This window comes from Camarhynchus parvulus, chromosome 7, assembly GCF_901933205.1.
Source record: "Camarhynchus parvulus chromosome 7, STF_HiC, whole genome shotgun sequence".
NCBI lineage: Eukaryota > Metazoa > Chordata > Aves > Passeriformes > Thraupidae > Camarhynchus > Camarhynchus parvulus.
The window spans coordinates 6772306-6792344 of record NC_044577.1 but is presented as its reverse complement, the minus strand read 5'-3'; the positions used below and the strand labels follow the sequence as shown (position 1 = coordinate 6792344).

Below are 20039 nucleotides of genomic sequence, written 5' to 3'. Positions count from 1 at the left end.
ACCCAGTGGCAATAAAAATTAGCTGTTCACCTGCTTGAGAGCGAAGAAGTAAAAAACTGTGCTCCCAAGTAGTATGCTTCAAAATATTTTGAAAATATTTCTGCATATCACAGACCTCTTACTATTTTCTCCAAGTTCAAGAACCCCTAGGATGGGCAGTCCACCAGATTCCTACCACCCGTCCCATCAGTGAAAGAAGATTTATGGTCAAGATAAATTCTTACAATAGCACTTGAAACCATGTCAGGAAACTCATGGAAAGCCTTCCCATCCAACAAGTGTGCATCTGTGGACCAGCAGCAGCTTTAGTGGAGTTTACCTGCCTAGAATTAGACAAAACTATGAGTGATTAAAAAATATCTTCAAAAACACCCCTTGACATTCAAAATCGAATATCAAAAACTTGATTTTCAAAAATATCAAGTCATACCTTGAAAAGGCAAAACTGTACATAGGCCAGAGCCATCCATAATTTCCAATGCTCCCTGAGCTGCCTTTTTACATTGGCTCTGTGTATAAAAATGGGCCAGCAACTTTAATGTGGAGATCACTTTTAGCTCCCTCACAAACTCTTTCTCACTGCGTGATTCAGATTTTTCTTCTCTCTCTTCCTTACTTGCATGGATTAATCTGTAACAAAAAGACTGAAAAGAACAAGAAACCTTTCTTTTTGTTCTAGTAGGTGTGGCAAAATTCATCTCCTACCCTACCAAGAGCAGCTGAGATGACCTGAAACCGCTGAAGGAGCTTTACCTTTCCTCAACACAGTGCAACTCTTATGAGCTGCTGAAGGGAATGGAACTCCTTACAAATTGAAAACCTCTTTTTTCATTCTCACAGACAGCGAGGCTTGGCTTGCAGAAACGAGCTGTGACATGGGGTAACTTTACCAACAAAGTGCTGCAAGTTTTCCTCACCAGTGGATTTCTCCAAGTGTTCCTCTGTGTATTTTATGATCAAGGCCATGCCTGTAGGGGGATGAATAAGCAGAAATACTGTGCAACAGCACCCACAGGTCTAAAGTACAATTTAAATTAATTCTAATTAAGTCTGGATAACATATGCATGTTATTTTTTTTATCAATAGAAGGATGAGCAGGTGAATAGAAATCAGCTCTTACTTTCCTTTCAGACACAAAAAAACCCCTAAGACACGTTATGAATCCAGCTAATGGGAGATCCAAACAAATGGAGTCTGGTGGTCTGTAGCATCACAGATCTTTACCTGGGGAGATCCATCTGGTTTGAGAGCTAGTGTTGAGCTAGCAGGCTTCGTAATCTAGTGTGCCTGTTCTCTGTGACAGATAACACCAACTTTTCAAGAAAATTCTATTATTAATTATAAGTCCTTTTGAAGCCCAGACTCCAATATCAAAAATGCAGTTTCTTCCTATTTTTGTTTTGAAAGTACAATTATATATGATATTGATCAATTCCAGTCTCTCAGTAACTGACATTTAATTTCTTTTGTGTCTTTTGCAAAAGCACCAGTAGAGTGCTCAGCTCTGAGAAATGTAGCTCTTCAGATGGACACTGTTGTGCAGTTCTGAGCTATATGAGGAATTTTAGACAGCTTGATTTTTAATAAGCACATTTTGCTCAGATGTGGATGAATGAAAGAGCTGTAAAGAAAGACACTTTTGAATACATGGGAGAATCATATCTGCATGAATTTGATATATTCTTTAAAAGAAGAGAAGATATTCTGCGGCTTTTATATTTTAATTAAAATAAGGAGAGACTAAGGGCCATCCTCCTCTTGAGTCTTCTGTCAGCTGCCAAGTTTCATGAGACCAGTGAAGTTAACCCTTTCCTGGAGAGTCAATGACAGCTTCTTGAGGGTATCTGTGTTCAGTCTTTCTGAGTTCCTGAAAGGGACAGCTGGGGCAATAATTCACAATTTGCTTGAACTGCAGAGCTTGCATCTCGTGTCACAAGAGCTTTTCTATAAGTGTTCCTGAAGTGAAGGTGCTTGCAAAATGTTCAAAGAGGAGAGGCATAACTGCCCACAAAAGACATCTGCCTTAGAGTACCCAAACATTCAGGATTCCTGTTCAGAAAGGAGCTGCCTGATCCCACACCGATGTACTGTGCAGCAGCACTGCTACTGCCAGACATAAATGAACACAATGAAAAATGTCTGACACAGGCCATGTAATTAAACTCTGAAGGCCCAGATTTATTCACAGAAGGAAAACATGCATCAAAGAATGCCAGCTTACAAGGCCACTATCTCTGGCTGAGAATGATTGAGCTGAAGTTTGTCCAGGGCAGGAAATGTATCCTCCTGTATCAAAAATGTCATCTATTGACTGTCATATCACAGGTGAATATTATTCAAAGCAGTGCATTGCATACATTATTGAATTAGGACACATCTTATTTTTCACTTTCCTACTTTTCAACATAAATGAAGACAATTATGAGACAAGTTTTTATATGGCATTATCATGTCTGAGGCAGGCAGGGATCTCACAGTCATGGGTCACCACCCAAGGCAATAGGGACACCATTCTTCATCACTGTAATCCAACTGGTGTCCTGCAATGGATTCATGCTCACTTTCTCCACTATATATACACTTAGCATCCATAAATCAGAATGTTTCATCATCTCTGTGACAGTGAGCTCCATGTCACCACTTTTTCTAAAAGCTGGTAAGTTGAAGAGATGCAGTTTGATCCCATTTTTTCTCTGCTTGTGCCAGTGAAGAGTATTTTGTCTGATAAATCAGCTTCAAACAGAGTGAGACATCTAATGCTATTTTCTAGTGCAGTGTTTCATACATGCAAACACTTCAACATGTTTTTCCATTTGATTCATTAGCTATTAAATATGCCTGAATAAATGCACTAATTTCCTCTAAAGCTTGAATCACACTCATTAAAAATCTGCAGTTTTCCATGAACAGTTAGCAGGGATAGGTGAATTTATAAGAAGCCCTTACAATAATTCTTTGCACATAACTGGTTACTGATAGCTGCTGCATAGAGGAGCATTTTTAGTCAAAAGTTGTGATCAGTGCTTTCTGTTTCACAGGTTCTAAGAAAAACAAGATTATATGATAAAATAGAGGAAGAAACTGTGTGTTTAACTCAATTATATGAGGTTTTATATCCTTATTTATGGAAAACCACTGTAAAGTAGACAAAACCAAGTTCAAAAGGGATCAGGCAAATCCTAGAAATAGAGGTTATTTTGCAGTATAAGTGCGTGATTTAAAAGTTGAATGTAAACCTCCAAGTCTCTTAGTAGTTGCAGATGCAATCCTAAAGCAATAAAAAAGTTATTCCCAAGTCCAGAGCTAAATGTAATTTCAATATATAAATCTCACTCTTGGGGAATTTGCATTTTTTAATTGTTGCTATGCTTGCTTTGGATGAACAGTGAGCAACTGATGCCAAGTTTTGTCTTCATATGACACCAATTAAAAGAGAAAGGTTTTGGTGACCTAACAAGAATTATTCCCCTGAGTCTGTACATATATTTGTTTATGCTGATTGGGAGGGAAAAAAGGTATTTTAATAGAACATCAGAAATTCTGTTTGTTATTTCTCTTCATTACTAGAAGATAGGATGTGAGAGAGACAATTACTTGTAACGTAATTACTTGAAACCACCACTTTTGCAGTGTCCTTAACATTAGAGCATCTGATAACTTCATATTCACTAAATTGTGTGTTATGTCAGCTGAGTGGTACTTGGGTAAAAACAGCCTCTTGAAAAGCCATAGTACATTATGAAAGCAGTAGAGTCAAGGGACACCTAAGCAAAAGCAAAAGCAAAGCTGTAACAAGTGGTGTTAAAGTCACTTAAATGCTTTCATCATCTTAGGGGAGCTTGGGCACAAGAACGGAAGTTAAAATGTACAGGAGCAGAGATTTACCTGCAGTAGGACATCAGATTCTTTCCAAGAGTCACCCAACACACAACACTCAAGCCCTTGACTAAAACAAGACACCTGTCATCCCAGAGGATCCATGTCTTTCATAGGCACTGTCACATCAAAGACATTGTTGCACCAACCAAAAAAAGATCTCCTGAGCATAGCAGAAATCCTTCCCAAGAAGGAATCTGGAGATGTCTGTCTCTGGGAAAGTTGTCTTTCAGGAAGTTTTTTGGTGCGTGAATTCATGTGTTTACAGAATTTTTGTGGTTTTCATTATGTTTAATGAAGTTTAATTTTACTCTCCAGAAAAACAAAGAGAGATCAGTATGAACTTTTGGCTTGTTCTTCACTCATTGGGATTTTGCTTGATCTTTATGCAAAGTGGTAGCTTTTAAATTTGATGTCACTGATGTAAGATTTTAAATTATTTGGATTCAAACCATGGCTACTCACATTTTCTGTGTGATTCTAGGCAAAATTTTTAACTCTCTATCTCAACTAATAGTCATAGTGGTGGCTCACTGACTTCTGAGGGATTTTCAAGCAGAATCAGATCTTCTTCTTGTTTTTAAAGTAGTTTCACTGGAGTAAGAACAGTCTCCATCACGTGAGGATATGGTTCTGTGCTATTAACCCTGTGCTGGGACAATGATTGAAATGCCTTACTTTGAAGTGACAGTAAGATATCACCCAGCAACTTAGAAATGCATCTAAAATCATTCTAAGTGCATTCACCTGTCCTTTTCCTTTTTTTTTCCATACAAATCTGGGAATGTGCTCATGAGATACTATCCATTAAAGTGACTTTGTACTATTTGACAGTAGAATTCCACTTTTTAAAAAAGCTTTCCTAAATGGAAGTGCTGGCATTTTTCTGATAGCTCTGGTGATGTGGAAATTGGAGCTGTTTTCTGCTCTCTCTCATCCCCTCAGTATTCTAGTTATGCAAGAGCTAGTTTGTGTGGAAATGAGAGAACTGATAGTCTAGCCAGCTCATTAGGTGCAATTAAAAGAAAACTACCCTTCAGGGCCAATGAAAATCACTACCAGAGAAATAATTGTTCATGTTAGAGGGCTGTCTTCCCTTAAGCACAATAATATTGTATTGGTGTGTATTATTCATGCACTTCTTATGGCTCTACATGAAATAACACTCACCTTCTTGAAAGGGTCATTTGAAGTAGGCCTATGTCTATTCTTTTAAGTAGAAATTAACTGCCCCAGATTGGCAGTTTACAATTTTCTAACTCTTTCTAATTTACATTTAGAAAGTTGATTTTCCAATGTCACTTATGTAGTTTGATAATTCAAGTTTTTTATTAAACTTTTCTTTTCCATGAAAATTTCTGTTACAGAAAATAGAACATTAAAGAGTATAGTATAATAGCTGGGTGAAGTTAATGACTGTAGAGTTATGAAAGATAAAATTGTGCAGTATAGATTGTATTGCAAAATACCCAATGCAATGATTGTTGAAATCATTCATCTGAAATGATTCTTCAAAACAAAATTATGGATGCTATGCTGGGATCAATTATATTGAGACTTTCTTGTCTTCCAGCACAGGGGTATTTTGGAGTAGTTAGTATTTCTGGATATGCAGATCAATCTGCTGCATCCATCCTTGAAACTCTGATGTGCGCCACAAGTGGCTGCTTATTTCTCCATTTTCTCAGATATTTAAAAACACAGCACTGATGCATTTTCATCATTGCATTCAATATTGACTTGTTTGTTGTGATGTGCTCTCAAGTGTTGATATTCTATCAGTTCCTGTTGAATGGGCTGCAGCCTTTTCTTCAGGGAGACTCTCTAGAATTTAGCAGATCTCAGCATTAGTAAAACATTCCCAATGATCATCTTAAATGTTTCATTTGTTCTCTCTCACACTACTGCCTCAAAAATGGCTTCTTAGACCTTTTTCAGTGATGTCCAGAGATCTTTGGAAAAAACCCCAACTTATTGGGGTTTTTTTAATCATAAAAGATGATACTCTTCTCTTATGATTGAAGATAATAATAAAGAGCATTATTCTAATTTCAGATTTTCTCCCCTCTTTCATGTTTTAATGCAGTATTTCAAACTAAAAATGATAGGTAACTTTGAAGAACTGAAAATAATTTCTGTGATACATTAAATACTTCAGTATAATTGCTATCTGAAAGCCACAAGCAAACCTACTACATTAGTTTCTTCTTTGCAATAAAAGACTGGCACTTTCCAGAACATCAAGATGGCATAATTTGCTGTATAATAAAGAAAAACATTTGTAAATGACAGATTTAATTTTTTCCTATTGATCAAGATTGCAATTACTAAAGCAATTAACTTTTTAGATCTCCATTAGGATGCAAGTGAAATCTAAAAAGTTTCAAAATGACAGGGAGTTATTTTTTTGCAATAGAATGGATTAGCAGTAGTTGTCAGGAAGTTTAGCAGTGAATCATGTTCTGATACACAGACAGAAATCATTCTGTCCTTCCAAAATATATGTGTGCCAAGTACAGGAAATAGTATCTCGGGACAGTATGTTACCATTTTTTGTGTTCTTCTATTAAAACAGAACCAATTGGTCTTCAGGATCTGAGCTTTTTATTCAGGTAAATCAGTTAACAGAATTTTACACAGCTGATGTATGGTCACATTCGACCTTAATTTGCATTCATCAGTATCACTGTGCAAAAGCTGAGTTCTGTGATTAATATTTTATAAGGCCAAATGTGTATTGTACACAGGTGCTACATAAGTTTACAAAAATCAGCTTTAAAGGAGCAATGAAGGGAAAATCAGAATGCTTTGCCCTGTATGTTGTCCAAGGTAAAGTAATTTGAATTTAATATTCTACTTTTGCTTGTGTGCATGAGGTTTAGTTCCACTGGCTCTGATTATCACAGATTTTCTCTTTCCAATCCTAAATGAGCGTTATCATGGAAAACACTGAAACTAAGAAATGAAAAACAACCCCTTCTAACAGAAATTTGAATTACACCAAGAATGTCCATTAGCATCATTATCTTCAGTAGTTCTAAATCAATGATTTTCAGAATAAGGAAGAAATGTCAGCAGAATGCCTCATTCTGTTACTGGCATTGTAATTATAGATTAAGAGTAACAGTGTTACCCACCTTTCCTCATGCCATGATGCCCAGCAGGACTGTCCATTAGAACAATAAATATTAAATTAATGGAGGGGGGGAGGAGAGAAGAGAACTAGGAAAAAAATTACCCAAGAATAATAAAAAAATCATATACTCATATGGATCTTATATGACCTTACGAGTGACACAACCTTCTATTACCTCCCAGCACCTGGGGAATTTTCTGGTCAGAATCCCTGAAAAATAAGAATGTCTGTTTGATTATCACATATAACTTATTTGGAAATATAATAGTGGCAATTTTTCTGATACCTTGATCCCTTTTTTTATACCTTATCTGCATCTCAGATGAATCTCGTGGTGAAACTAACAAAATTTAGCACTTGAGAAGTTTGAATTTAAAACTTTGAGATCGAAAATGAGAACTACAATATCCTAATACAAGTAGAAAATGCATCTAGAAAGGCAAAATAGTTGTTGAGACTGGAATGTGGTATTTTATGCTGTGTCAGTGAACTGATTTGGTTTTTGAAGTGTTCCTTTAAATTCTTTTTATTAGTAACCAAATTCAGTTTACGTCACAGATACAAACCCAATATTTTGGCCCAAGAATAAGTCAGTCAGGAGTCAAAAAGATCACTGAGACAAATGAGAGGGAAAATTGAAATCCATTTAAATTATTTTTTTTCTCTAAAAAATTATTACAGTACTAAAGTGTAACTGGAAGCTTTATAGTTTTGAGAATTCAGGCTACACCACATTAAGAGCTTTTGTAGTCTTAAAAAAATGAGAATGAGAAAGAGGAGAAAAAGATGGGTAAACAGCAGCAGTAAAATTGAAAACAATTCAGCTACAGTAATTCAATAAATTAGTGGCAAAATGGGAAGTACAGATCTCATAATCACTAATGAGCCATTCATTAAACTGAACTGTATTTCAATTTTTATTTTTAGGTGAAACTCGGACCTGAGTTATTTGTTGCTGTCAAACCTGTGCCTGTGTTCGTTTCTGGCATTATTTTGGTTGAGCTGCCTCAGCATTATCTGTAAGTAGTTTCTGAAATAAATGCCATTCTTCACAAACAGAGATACTGAAAGAAATGAAAATTCACATTCCTTGAGCTGCTGGCGCTGGTAGACAAAGGAATGGGAGGGGAGAAGTATATAATGTATAAAGTCTTTCAATTGAAATTACTTCCCAGTTGCTTAAATCTTTCTGGAAACAATCCATGTATGAAAGAGATCAGTTATAACCTAAATGCTAAGGAATAGTTTCTGTAGACAAAAAAAAAAAATTCTTTAGTAACTAGGATGTTAAAGAGTAAAATTCCTTATTATCTGCTGGTTAGCTACTTTGCCTTCTAAGTAACTGTATCTGTACTGCTAAGATTTGCATATTTTAGAGAGGAAACAAACAGTACAATGATAGCAGTAAGAACATTTTGTATTTCTATGATATTCTGTATATTTTCTTTTTGTGGTATCTTGTGTTTGGGCTTAAACTGCAACAAGGCATTATCAGAACTACCATTATTAAAATGCATGCAAGTCTTCAGCTCTCAAGAGATGAATGAACACGTTTCAGGAAAATGCTGAAACAAAGCAAGGAAAACTCATGTGGAAAGTAGTGCTGGAGGCTCAGCATATGTCTTTGACAAAGGGTGTTTAGATTTGTTACAGTGTGTTACCTCTGCCTGGAGAAATTTATTGCTCTCAGGTAATGAGAGCTCCTTGGGAGCACAGGTTTAGTAATTGAGCCATAAAGGATTAAAGCATGAACAAACCCAAACCCTGTTACATTTTGTTTTCTTCGTGACTTCCAAGTGACTGCCTCAGCAGCAACTGCCTTTTCCTTTCCTAATCTGAAATAATTTCTCAAAGATAAATCATAGTAATCATCACATAACCATTCCCTGCATCCACTTCAAAACCAGCAAAGATGCTTTGATCACATCCATGTTTGATTAAGGTTTTTGCATAACAATGAATAATATTAAATTTTTGGTGAAGCAGAGAGCTGAGGCTTTTAGGTCGGTTGCCAAAAAAAGCCTGGCATTTGCCTATCTGGAGAATCATCTTGTACTGGATATAAGCAGTCACAGGGCAAATGGTGGTCTATACAGGAATGATTTTTCCAGACAGTTTCAACTTAATAAGGGTAAAAGACTGAGTGGCTTGAGGGAGGAGTTGTTTGTGCATGATCAGAGTTTTCAACTATGTGGTTTTCATCAAGATACTAAAATTTTTGTCCTATAGATGCTCATTAAATGCTTATAGATACTTTAGAAGAATTCATTTTGGATTGAATTTTGCAAAAATGTGGATACTTGAGAAGAAACTCTTTTAAAAGAGAAAAAGGTTGTTTGTTATCGTATTCGCATCTAATAGCATCAGTCATGTCTTGTTGAAATAGACTCTGAGTGGAAGAAGTATTATGTAAATTCTAGTTTTTTCCTCACATGTATCTAAAAAAAATCTATAATTTTTATCCTGACTGGCTATTTCTTCTCTTTAAGAAGTAAGGGAGGGATCACTTTACTTTTGAATCTGTTCATGGGAGGTGAATTTGCTTTGGCTACCTATCCCATAAGAAAAAAATTCTGAAGTTGTTTTCTTCTGTTCATTATGGATAGCAAATTAAGAAACAAGTAACTACATTCCTTAATTCCTTATAATTACAATAAATATAATTTTTGTACTAGGGTTTTCTCGTGTAAGACATAATTGTACTGTGTTTGTTTCCTGCCCTTAATTTGGTTATATTCTTTGTCTCATTATCCAAACAGTTCAATTGTAAGTGAAGAAGAGTACCAGAAATTGCAAGTTCTGTTGAAGAGAACTTGCTGTGCTTTAATACAAGTAAAAACAAGCAGTGCTTGACCTGTTTGTATATAGCACAAGCTGGGGCAACAAAGTGGTACCAAGAACTACAAATTATTGATCTTTTTCCTGTTCTTTTTACTTTTCTTTCTATTAAAGCATTGATCTCTACACAGGGAGACGTTCTGTTACTGCTGTATTGAAGGCAAATTACTTAAGAAACTGAAACTCTCTACTTTGAGTCAGTGTTTTCCTTTTTTTTTTTTTTTTTTTTTAATTAGTCATTGCCAACAAAGATAGGGAGCAGGTGGTTATGGCAATGGAAACCACTAAAATATCTATTGCTCCTTTGTCTCTGTGCCAGGATGAACAATTGTTGGTACTATTAAGAAGCCCATAAAAATATTTGCTCTGGGAAGAGGTTAGCAGTGAGAAAATATTAAGGTGAACTTTAAGCAGTGAAGAAGCTACTGAAAACCCTAAAATTAGCCTTAGTAGAACTGGAGACATTTTATGACTTAGTCTGTTTCTGCAGACTTATTTTCACTAAACTTTGTCTAAAAACATGCTTTACTTCTCTTCCCTCACCTCCAATTTTAGTTCTGTTACAAAACACAGATGCATGCTCTAATAAATAGACAAAATTGATGCATGGATTTATTTCCTTTCTATTGTAACCTGTTTCTCATGAAATGTTTCTTATCACCAAGTCAGTCTTTTTACTCCCCCCTCTATTTGTTCCATGTCCCTGTGCTCACTTCTAGTCATGTATAAACTGGACAGAATTTAATACACAATGAAGTGGTTTGTGTTTATTAAAAGTATCTCAACCAATACATAATCAATTGAAATTTTCAAGGTTAGGAGCAGTTGAACAAAGAGTATTTATGCTACTCACTGGGCTAGGAGCAGGAAGTGCCCTTGAGAATTTAAAATATGATTTCATGGAAGATTAGGAAAAGTCTCTCTCTTAGGGTAGGCACAGTATCTGAATTTACCATATCCTCTATAAATTTAATGCAGATATAACAGTCTTTATGTTATTACTATCATTTTCCTTAATAGAATATTTTAGTTATCCAAATAATACAGTAAAATATTAGGAAGTTTAAATTATCTTCATTGTGTCAAAAAAACCCCAAAAAGTAGAAAATGTGTCTTAACCTACACAAAGTAGTTATGATCTCAGTTAATAAGTCTGTGATGTTATCCTGAGTACCACAATAATGATTTTCTCACTGCATTATCTATCATCTTGAAACACAATAAAATAATTCATTTTCTTGGCTTTTGTTTTGGAGTAAACAGTTTTCCATTACAATAAAGGAGGAACTTTCCAATTTTCATGAATCATGGTCGTTGGAGGGGGCCTTAAAAGATCATTCTTATCTCCACTTGAGGAAAGTGAGATGGCTACTGCTGTTTTCATGCAGCATAAATACAGGTTTACTTCAGCCTAGGCAGAATTCAGGGTTACACCAGATAAACCATTTTGCACAAATTTGAGCTATCCATTTGTCCTAATTTCAAATAGTTATTTAGTAACTGATAATCACTTTAGAAAATTAAATTTTTACACAGCATTTTTCCCACCAAATAAACTCAAAGCCGTATCAATTTGAAGCCATATCAATTTATATCAATTTGTATTCATTATATTGCACTTCTCTGCTACTGTCAGAAAGTTACTTGAGCATTTCAAGTTATACCAGCATTATGGTATTTTAAAACTATTCAAAATATGTACCCTAATAGATTGTCATTCAATCTTTGATTAAAACTCTATAGAATTTTTTTTCATGAGTTTACCAATGCACAACAAACTTTTAATGCATTTTTCCTAAGCTCTGTCACCATCAGCTGCTCCTAATTCCACCTTATCTCAAAGGGTTTTGCCATGGAACCAAGAAACACCTCAAAATCAGCAGTTCCAGGCCCTCCCCTGGGAGGTGTTTCAGAAAAAGTCAATAAAGAAAGACATCTGGTCAGCTGGTGGGATGAGCCTTGAGGAAGTGGCCTCCTTCAATCTGAGCATCACCTAATAGAGTCAAGGAAAATGGAAGGGTAAAAAAAAAATTTGATCAATTAATGAAGCAATTGTGTATCTCAAGAACTCATGCTATCAAAAAAATAATTTCTGGGGAGATGACTTGGTGAATAATTCTGAAACGGCTGTAATTTCATCCTTCATATAGATAGTCTAAAATATACAGGAAAGCAGTAACAATTAAAGGGTTATCAATAATTCCAATCAATAAGAGGAGTCCTATTCCTTAAAACTGCAAGTCTAGCATCTTTGAGTATTGTTTTCATTGCTGTTTCAAAGCATGATATGAAAATAGACAGTTCTGTCTCTTCCCTCTTGTACATTGTATTTATCACAAAATTAGATGATCTTGCTTTTACAGCACATGTCAAGTCATTTTATAACAACATTAACTCATCTTTCTCCCAGTGAAATATATGAATGGCACAAGCATTCTCTTCAAAGAGATGACATTATTAGAGTAAAAGCAGCAATATCTAAACAATGCTGAGAAGGAGTATAAAAGAGACCAATTGTATTTATTATTCTTTGTGTGAAATTAAAACCAGCAAACATAGCAAAAGCAGCCAGCTTAGTGACAGTGTCACATAATGAGGAAATGCTTAGTGAATGAATAAAATACATTTATATCCATTATACTCGGATCAAACTGTTCTGATGGTGAGCTCTGTGCATATAGAAGAGGATAACTAAATTAAAAATGTGTTTTTTCTTCAGTCTTTTCCATGTGGCATTATTATTTTAGTAGTAAATATCCCTTACATTTTAGTACCAGTCTGGGTCCCATTGAAGCATTCTTTTACCTTTATTTCCACAGTAGTGTTTCCACAAAGATATTTGCATTAAGGCACATTTCATTAGCCCGAAACTACATAGATTTTTTAGATTTGGAATAATGTGTGTGCTGATTGAGTTTAGTGGCTTTGAAACAATTTGGTTTTGTGATATGTCTTCTATCTAATGGAAACAAAATGAATGTTATGCTCCAGCTCAAAATGCTGGAGGCTGATAACCCTTCCTCGTTGTAATACCATTTAGGAAATCCTTGGATACCTCTCAAGATACCCACCAGTTATTAAGAAGCAGAATGTTAAGACCATGGACTCAAACTTGCAATTGGATTTGAAAAAAGGAAAGTGTTGGCAACTCCCTTGCTACTGCAGATATCGTTAATACTCTTCCCTGTTTTTTTTGTAGATGTTTAAAAAACACAGGAAAAACACCCTCAAATTAAACAGGCAGATTATACTGGGTGTAAATCCAGGTTGGTAGGATAATTTTCATTAAACTGCTGGCCAGACTGAAAATAATTACATTATGCCACTGGTTTCCATCAGGGAAATAGAGTGAGCCCACATTGAGTAAGATTTTATAAAGAAAATAAATGAATAAAGCTCTTAGGACTCTGTGTACTTTGCATGTACAAGACCAACCTGGATTTTTTTTCTTTGTTTTGTTTATTCATATGTTCATACATTATTTAATACTGGGACTAACAAGAATTGATGAATTTTGTCATGCTTTTCAGAGCCTGAGTTATGGGAAGTGACAGCACTGAGAGTTATACTTGTTTTATGTGGCCTACAGGCTTTATGCAGAGTGCCATAATATATTTTACTCACATTTCTTTAATATGACTGTAAACAAATACTAGTTATGAATGTGGTCCCTGTGAGGAGAATTTGTATGGAGTCTGTGTGTGAAGGATTATTGATTCCTGCTAGAGCTGAAAGTGAGTAGCAGGTATGGTAAATAAATCAGGAATCCATTATACAGGTGAATTACTGCCAGAAACACTTGCTTGAATTTTTTTGTTGTTGTTTTTGAACATATGATTATTACCAGCAAGATATTTTTCTTATTGCTTATACAGTGTTTTCCACTCCTTCACCCTTGGGAGCAGCTGCAGACTCCCCAGGGCAGGACTTAATCTTCTGACCAGGAACAAGGCAGAGAACAGAGGTCCATGACTCTGAGCAAATTTTCTAGGACTAGGGAAGTGGTGGTACCAGAAGGAAAAATACTAATTAATTTCTTCCATCCTTCCAGAGTCTTCCTTCTGTGCTGCTCATTAAAGCAGCCAAAACCAAGGCACAAAAAGGAGGCATCTCTCACCCTGTCTAACAAAGCTGTCCACACTCCTTCAAAGGGCTCCTCAGGTCCTAAGTATCGACCTCCTTTCTACTTTTTTGCTCTGTTTTCTTGAATGTTTTCTCTCAGTCTCAGTCCCATATTTGTTCTTGTGCTGTAAGGATACAAAATAATAAAAAGGTTTAAGTTGGGAGTTTAAGACTTGCTTTCTCAATTTTTTAGGAATTACTACTTTTCTAAGTGTAATTCAAAACTCTTGTTCCCAGGTGGTCTTGTAAAGTCTGTGAAGATTGTTTTCTTTCCTTGATGCAATGCTATTTTTTTCTAAGCTGTCTCAAACCATGAGGTAGAGCCCTTGACTCAGCTCTAGTGAATTTTACTTAGCACCCAGAGCAACTGTCAGCAGTGGTCAAGAAAGCTGCTTTGGAATTTCCTACTGGGATCTTCATCCTGTCTCCTGCTTCATACACTTACCAGCTTAGACCTAGCCTCTCACACACTAACCTTCATCTTTTATCTACTTTTCAGTGAAGATTTTCCTCAGCTTTTTGCTTCTCCACACACTGCTCTTCCTTCAAGGGTTCTCTGTTTCATGCTACTCCTTCACCCAAAGGATTTGCTGGATTTCTCACCTGATTCTTCAGTGCTTTTTGCCCAGTGAATCTGCTGGCACACTCTTTATGTCTACTTGTACCAGCTGTCACCCATATGCTTTTGTGAATAAAACTCACTGTTTCTTGCCCAAATGCAGTAGTACCACCTCAGCTCCTCCTGCTCAAACCATTCTGCTCACTGCAAACTCTTCTGGACTCTGCTGAGGAAACCCAACCCCTTCAGCTCTTCTCACTGACAGAGCTCAGTGCCTTACCCAAACTCTGCTTCTGGAGGTAAACCACAGCTTCCCACTGAAATCTTCACAACAATCTGAAAGTATTTCTGTTTGTCAGTATGGAAATCAAACCTTTGTTCAAGATCAAGGAAGCTGTGAGTGTTATCTTGTTTTGTAGACTGGACAAGAGGATGTAGGGTAAAAACAGAGAAGGGAGTGAGCAAGGCACTTGTCTTCTTCACATCATCTCCAATATTTTGGGGATCATCCTGCATAGGCAGGAGAAATAATCAAGCCTAGGCACTGCTAAAAATGGAGGAAGGAATAAGTGCTAAAGGGATTTTAAACATGTAGTTCAAGCGCTGGATAAAATTAATTCTACTGAGTGGTATTTAACTACCTCTGGAATAATCCTCCACCAATCTGCTTCTATTCAGAGCTGGCCTGCATCAGAATGTGCTTGAACACTACGAACAACCAGAGCACGTTGTGAGTTCTACCTACATATTGGAGACAAACTGGCTGCAAAGATGAACATACTAAGGTGTTTTTAGAGTCCCAAGAAATTTATGCAATCCAATCATCAGAGCACTTTAACATTATCACTGGTGTTTATCAGGCAGTGGAGGGCTGCAGCAGCCCACTGTGCTAAGTGCTGTCACCTGGGATGTGTTTGGAGGAGCAGCTTGTGCTGGTTGGGGCGCTGATGTCTCTCAGGTGAGCCCATTATGGCTCAGGCACTCAGGTGAAAGCAGTAACACCACGATAAGTCGCTCTGAGCCACATCCAGAGCAGGGTGACTGCAACTGTAGTCTTTGTTCTCTTATTCTGTGTAAAACCTCTTTTCCACGTGCTTCAAAACAGTTTTATGCTGATATTTGAAACCTTGATTCTTTGGAAAGTGACCCTTAATCCCGTGAGAAAGAGGTGTCTGGTTTGTTTGTTTTTTTCTTTTTTTTTTTTTTTTTTTTTTTTCATATTTCCTGCGATTTGAGGACTATCATACCCTCCAGGTAAGGCAGTGCGGGGATGGGAGCTATGGAGTCCTGGCTCCCTCAGGGACGGGCTCTGTCCCATCTTGCTTCTCTGAAGAAGGCAATGCCGGGCCGGCCCCGGGCTGATTGCGGTAATTAATTGCAGATGAGCTGCGCGCGGGCTGATTGCGGTAATTAATTGCAGGTGAGCGGCGCGCGGGGTTTGTGAGGCACGAGGGGCCGGGGCGCTCCCCATCAGTCCCACAGCCGGCTCCAAACGGGGTTCTGCGGGAGCTGCTGCGCTTATCTCGCGGTGGAAAGGTTCGGTTTGTGTTCTTTGTGTGCGTTTGGGTATTTTGTCGGGGTTTTTTCTTTTTTTTTTTTTTTTTTTTGTTTGTTTGTTTTTTTCTTAGTTTAAGTTAAGAACGAGGGCGGCTCGAAGCCCAGCAATCTCCAGGTGAGCGCGGTCCTGTGGGAAGAAGCCGGGCCAAAGAGCGATTCACCAATATCGCCATCAGCTTTTTACTAAGAACCTGAAAAAACTAATAATTTACTCGCATGCCTTTATTTGTTGTCTTTCCTCAGTGTTATCATCCACCACGTGCTGGTGGAGGAGCTGCTGGAACAGCCACAGCCGATGGGAAAAGCCCATGGAAACCGCAGGGATGGGATGTGCCGTGCCCGTTTTCAGGTCAGGTGTGCACGGAAATAAGGCTTTGTGAAATACTGCAAATGTTGGCTGCAACTTGCTCTGCCCTTTTTTCACCCTGACAGACTTTGCTAACTGCGTTCAGTGGCTCAGCTGATGAGGGTAGTAACTAATCAAATTCGTGAATAATTTGGAGTTGTAGCGTCTGCTGCATCCTGATAGGAGAGGAAGCAGAACTGTGTGTGGCTAGGAATGAGTTATTAATGAAGTGATTACAGAAACAATGGTTTTGTTCTGCTTTGTACCTCATGAAAGCTGTTGGCTTCTCTGGGGCTGGAGGAGGAGGGAAGAGATGTTTTCATTAGTAGCTGCCAGCATCCCAAAGTGCTCCTCGGGTATTGCAAAGCAGAACAGTATGAATTGCAGCAGAGATAAGGGATGCTAGAAGCCACACCAGTCTGCTCTGTGCTTCTCTAGATACCATCACAGTGTGTTATGAGTAAATTAGGGTAGCAGCATCTGTTTGCTATGTATGTAAACTGCTAAGTAAACTTCTTGAAGGTAGGAAAAAAATGCTTCTGAGTATAAAAATATCTTTTTGTCTAGGTGTTAATATAATAAAAATAAAAATGAACAGTAACTCACATGAATATTTGAACAGTTTAATCACTTTAAGTAGGCTTTGGGGAGCATTTCTAGTAAATTGAGTAACTTTTGTGTTCGTAAACACAGTGCTACAACAGTCTGACCTCAGCCTGGGTTAATGGGAAATGATAGAATGAATGAAAATCTCAGTTATATCATCAGATGCAATATAAGGGGTGGTTTTATTCTCTACCTAGTCCTGAGAGACTAGATGTGAATACTGAGTGTGTTTAGCAGAACTGTGCATTGCATGCCAGTTAATCATTAGAATAGAGTAAAGCATTTATTATTTTCCAAGAGTGGAAGTAAAACCTTTCAGAGAATATTGATGAGACAATGTGTTTAAGGCTCAGGATTTTCTTTCCTGTGCAGTTTCCAAGGCAGCCCATGAAAATCCCATTCCCTCCAGTCTGGCCTGTGAAAGTCACTGCTGCTTAAACCTTCTCTTGTTCCTTGTGGTTACTGATAATCAAATGATTAGATAATGACATATTATCTTAGCAGAGTTCTCGTGAATTGTGCTGGACAAAGTTGTCAAAGGATAAGTGTTGCATAGTGGTTGCTCCTTTGTCTTTACCTATTTATAAAAATACACAAAAATTGATAAACATTGACTTAATCACTTCTGACCAACACCAAGCCCCAAGTATATGGACTGATCCTTTCTTTTGTTCTCCCTTGATGGAATCTTTTTCAGTTAGGATGCTAGTGCTTTGCAGAATTAGGCACCAAAGTTAGCCAGACTGACTAAAACATGGATTTATAGAGTAGAAAGAAAAAAAAAAAACTATGGCTTTTCAGCAGCTTTTATCTGGCTACATTTTTTGTCTTGCTTAGGTTTGGTGTTCTTTTTGTGACAATAACCTTTTCAAGGCTTTTCAGAGAAAGGGCACATAAGCATTGGAAAGAGTTATTTGTTCACCAGCAGTTACATTATTCAAGAAAGATAGGCATGTTACAGTTGGAGAGCAGAATTTTATGTGTATTTTAGGATAATGCCATGATAATTAATATGACTATTTCAATTTTAGCTTTTCCTTCTACTTCTGTGCTGTGCTGCCTTGCCAATAACAGGCAGGATTGTGCCCAGTAAGTTGGTTTGAATGAGAATTCAAACTTTAGTCTGAGACTAACACATTGGATAGGAGTGAAATCTGTCCAGGTTGTAACTTAATGAATAAATTCCATTTTTAAATTTGCTAAAATTGTTCTGTAGTGACAGTACCTATTTTGTTCTGTAATGACTTAGTAGAAGGGTTTAAGAGCATTCATTGTCAAGCAGCCTCTCCTAGAAATGTGGTCAGTTTTCCTTGCAGCCTGTTTGGTGCTCCCCTGCCTGAGTAAGGAGGGTTCGACTCCTGTGCCATGAATAACATTGTGAGGCAGTGTGAACTTGGGAAAAAATGGCACAACATTTATGTATCTTCGTTAATGGTTTTTTTTTAAATAAATACACGATGGTTGTGTCACATTTAGAGAGCTTTTGTACCAGCTGATAGAGATTCATTGATTGAGCAGCTGATTTCTATAAACAGCCTATGTGTAGGCAGGGTAGCAGGAGGGTTGATGGGAGGAGTAGGACTTAGATTTTTATTGCTGATCATAATCATGTAGTGACTCTGGAGTGTGGGGGTGTGCAGAAAAGATAGTGAGGAATTCCATGATATTTCTGAAAGCAATAAGGGAGAAAAAAAAACCCCAAAACCACTGGGGTAGTTACTATGCAAGAGGGAACAAGAAGGTGACAAAGGCAAGTTTGCTGGTCATTTTCAGCTGCAATTGCATTCTTGCAAATTTGAGAATTAGCTGAAGGTAAATGGAGAATTTAGATGTGATGTGAAAGAAGGAAACTGAAAGTGATGCTGCCAGAGCCTCACAAGTGATCCTCTCCCTTTTGTTTGAAGAATATTGTTGATAATCACTGAGATCAGTGAGTTGTGTGAGGACAGCAGGGTGCTTGTGATTGCTGGAAACAACGGGAAAAAGCAGGGTGTGGGAGGCTGGGAGATGTAGGAGGATGTCAACCTTTGGGAGGCAGGGAGTTTTTAGGCTGATGAGCATTTGAGCTGTGAAATGCAGCATGGCCTCAAGAAAACATGTATTGCACTGTTAGGAGAAGGAAAAGGCAGGTTGTTCCCCGAGGGAAGAGAAACCAGGCACAGTAAGGCAGGCAAGGGAAGTGACAGTCCCACATTGCTGCCACTTGCAAGCAGGTTCAGAGGACATTGAAAAAGCAAGGAGTCAATGGAATATCCTGCCTGAGCTGTCGGCAGTGAGAATTTCACAAATGGGTTTGCTGGATCTTTTATAACATGAAAAACAACAAGAGTTTAGATAAAACTTCATCTTGAGTGCTGATGGCTCAAATCTGGTTGCAGTTACTGTCTTGTTCTCCCTCAGCTTCTCAGATTAATGGCTACATTTGTGCCAGCTGTTTTCTTTTTCCACCCTAAAGGTATCTGGAGGTACAAAATGTAGTCCCCTGTCAGAGACTGTGTACACAGAATGGGGCAAATGAGGGGTTTTGGCATTTCACTTTTTAGGGTGGACTTGGAATACAGCTGCCAGCTCAGAGTTGGCTTACTGCTGAACTGATAAAACACATTATTGAGCTAGATTTCCAGCCTGACATGGGATGGTTTAGGTTGGAAGAGAAAGATCACCCAGTGGCCACTCCCCTGCAAGAGGATCTTTCACCCTGTGTGGACAGGTGTGACCACACCACCCACCAGGTCATTGTGATTACTTTGCTAATATTCAAGTGGAGCAACCTTGAAACATGCCTGTTGTAAAATGAACCTGTCAAGATCTGCTGCAACTCTGAGTCAGTAGGGTTTTGAATTTATTTATTTTTTTAATAATTTTGTCTTAGATTTTCTGATTCTAGGGACAATATTGAGCCATAATCCCAATACAAATACATCATTACAAATGCCTGCATTTGGATGCATTGCTGTCTGCCTGTGGGATGGTTGATCTGTGTCATAGCATTCTGTAG

At 37.5% G+C, this 20039-nt stretch overlaps 1 protein-coding gene across 3 annotated transcripts in view; it reads left to right on the top strand.

The window, feature by feature from the left end:
* Positions 1–7946: 7946 nt before the first annotated feature.
* The window catches only part of TFPI (tissue factor pathway inhibitor), a 66655-nt gene continuing 54562 nt past the window's right edge, over positions 7947–20039 (top strand). Inside the window, exons 1-2 of one of the 3 annotated variants that reach the window (XM_030952882.1) lie at positions 7947–8032; positions 16333–16438. The gene's annotated coding sequence lies outside the window, so the exon portion shown is untranslated. Of the gene's footprint in view, positions 8033–15963; positions 16069–16157; positions 16205–16332; positions 16439–20039 lie in introns of those variants that run through there. The other 2 variants (XM_030952881.1, XM_030952883.1) reach the window with 2 other exon arrangements.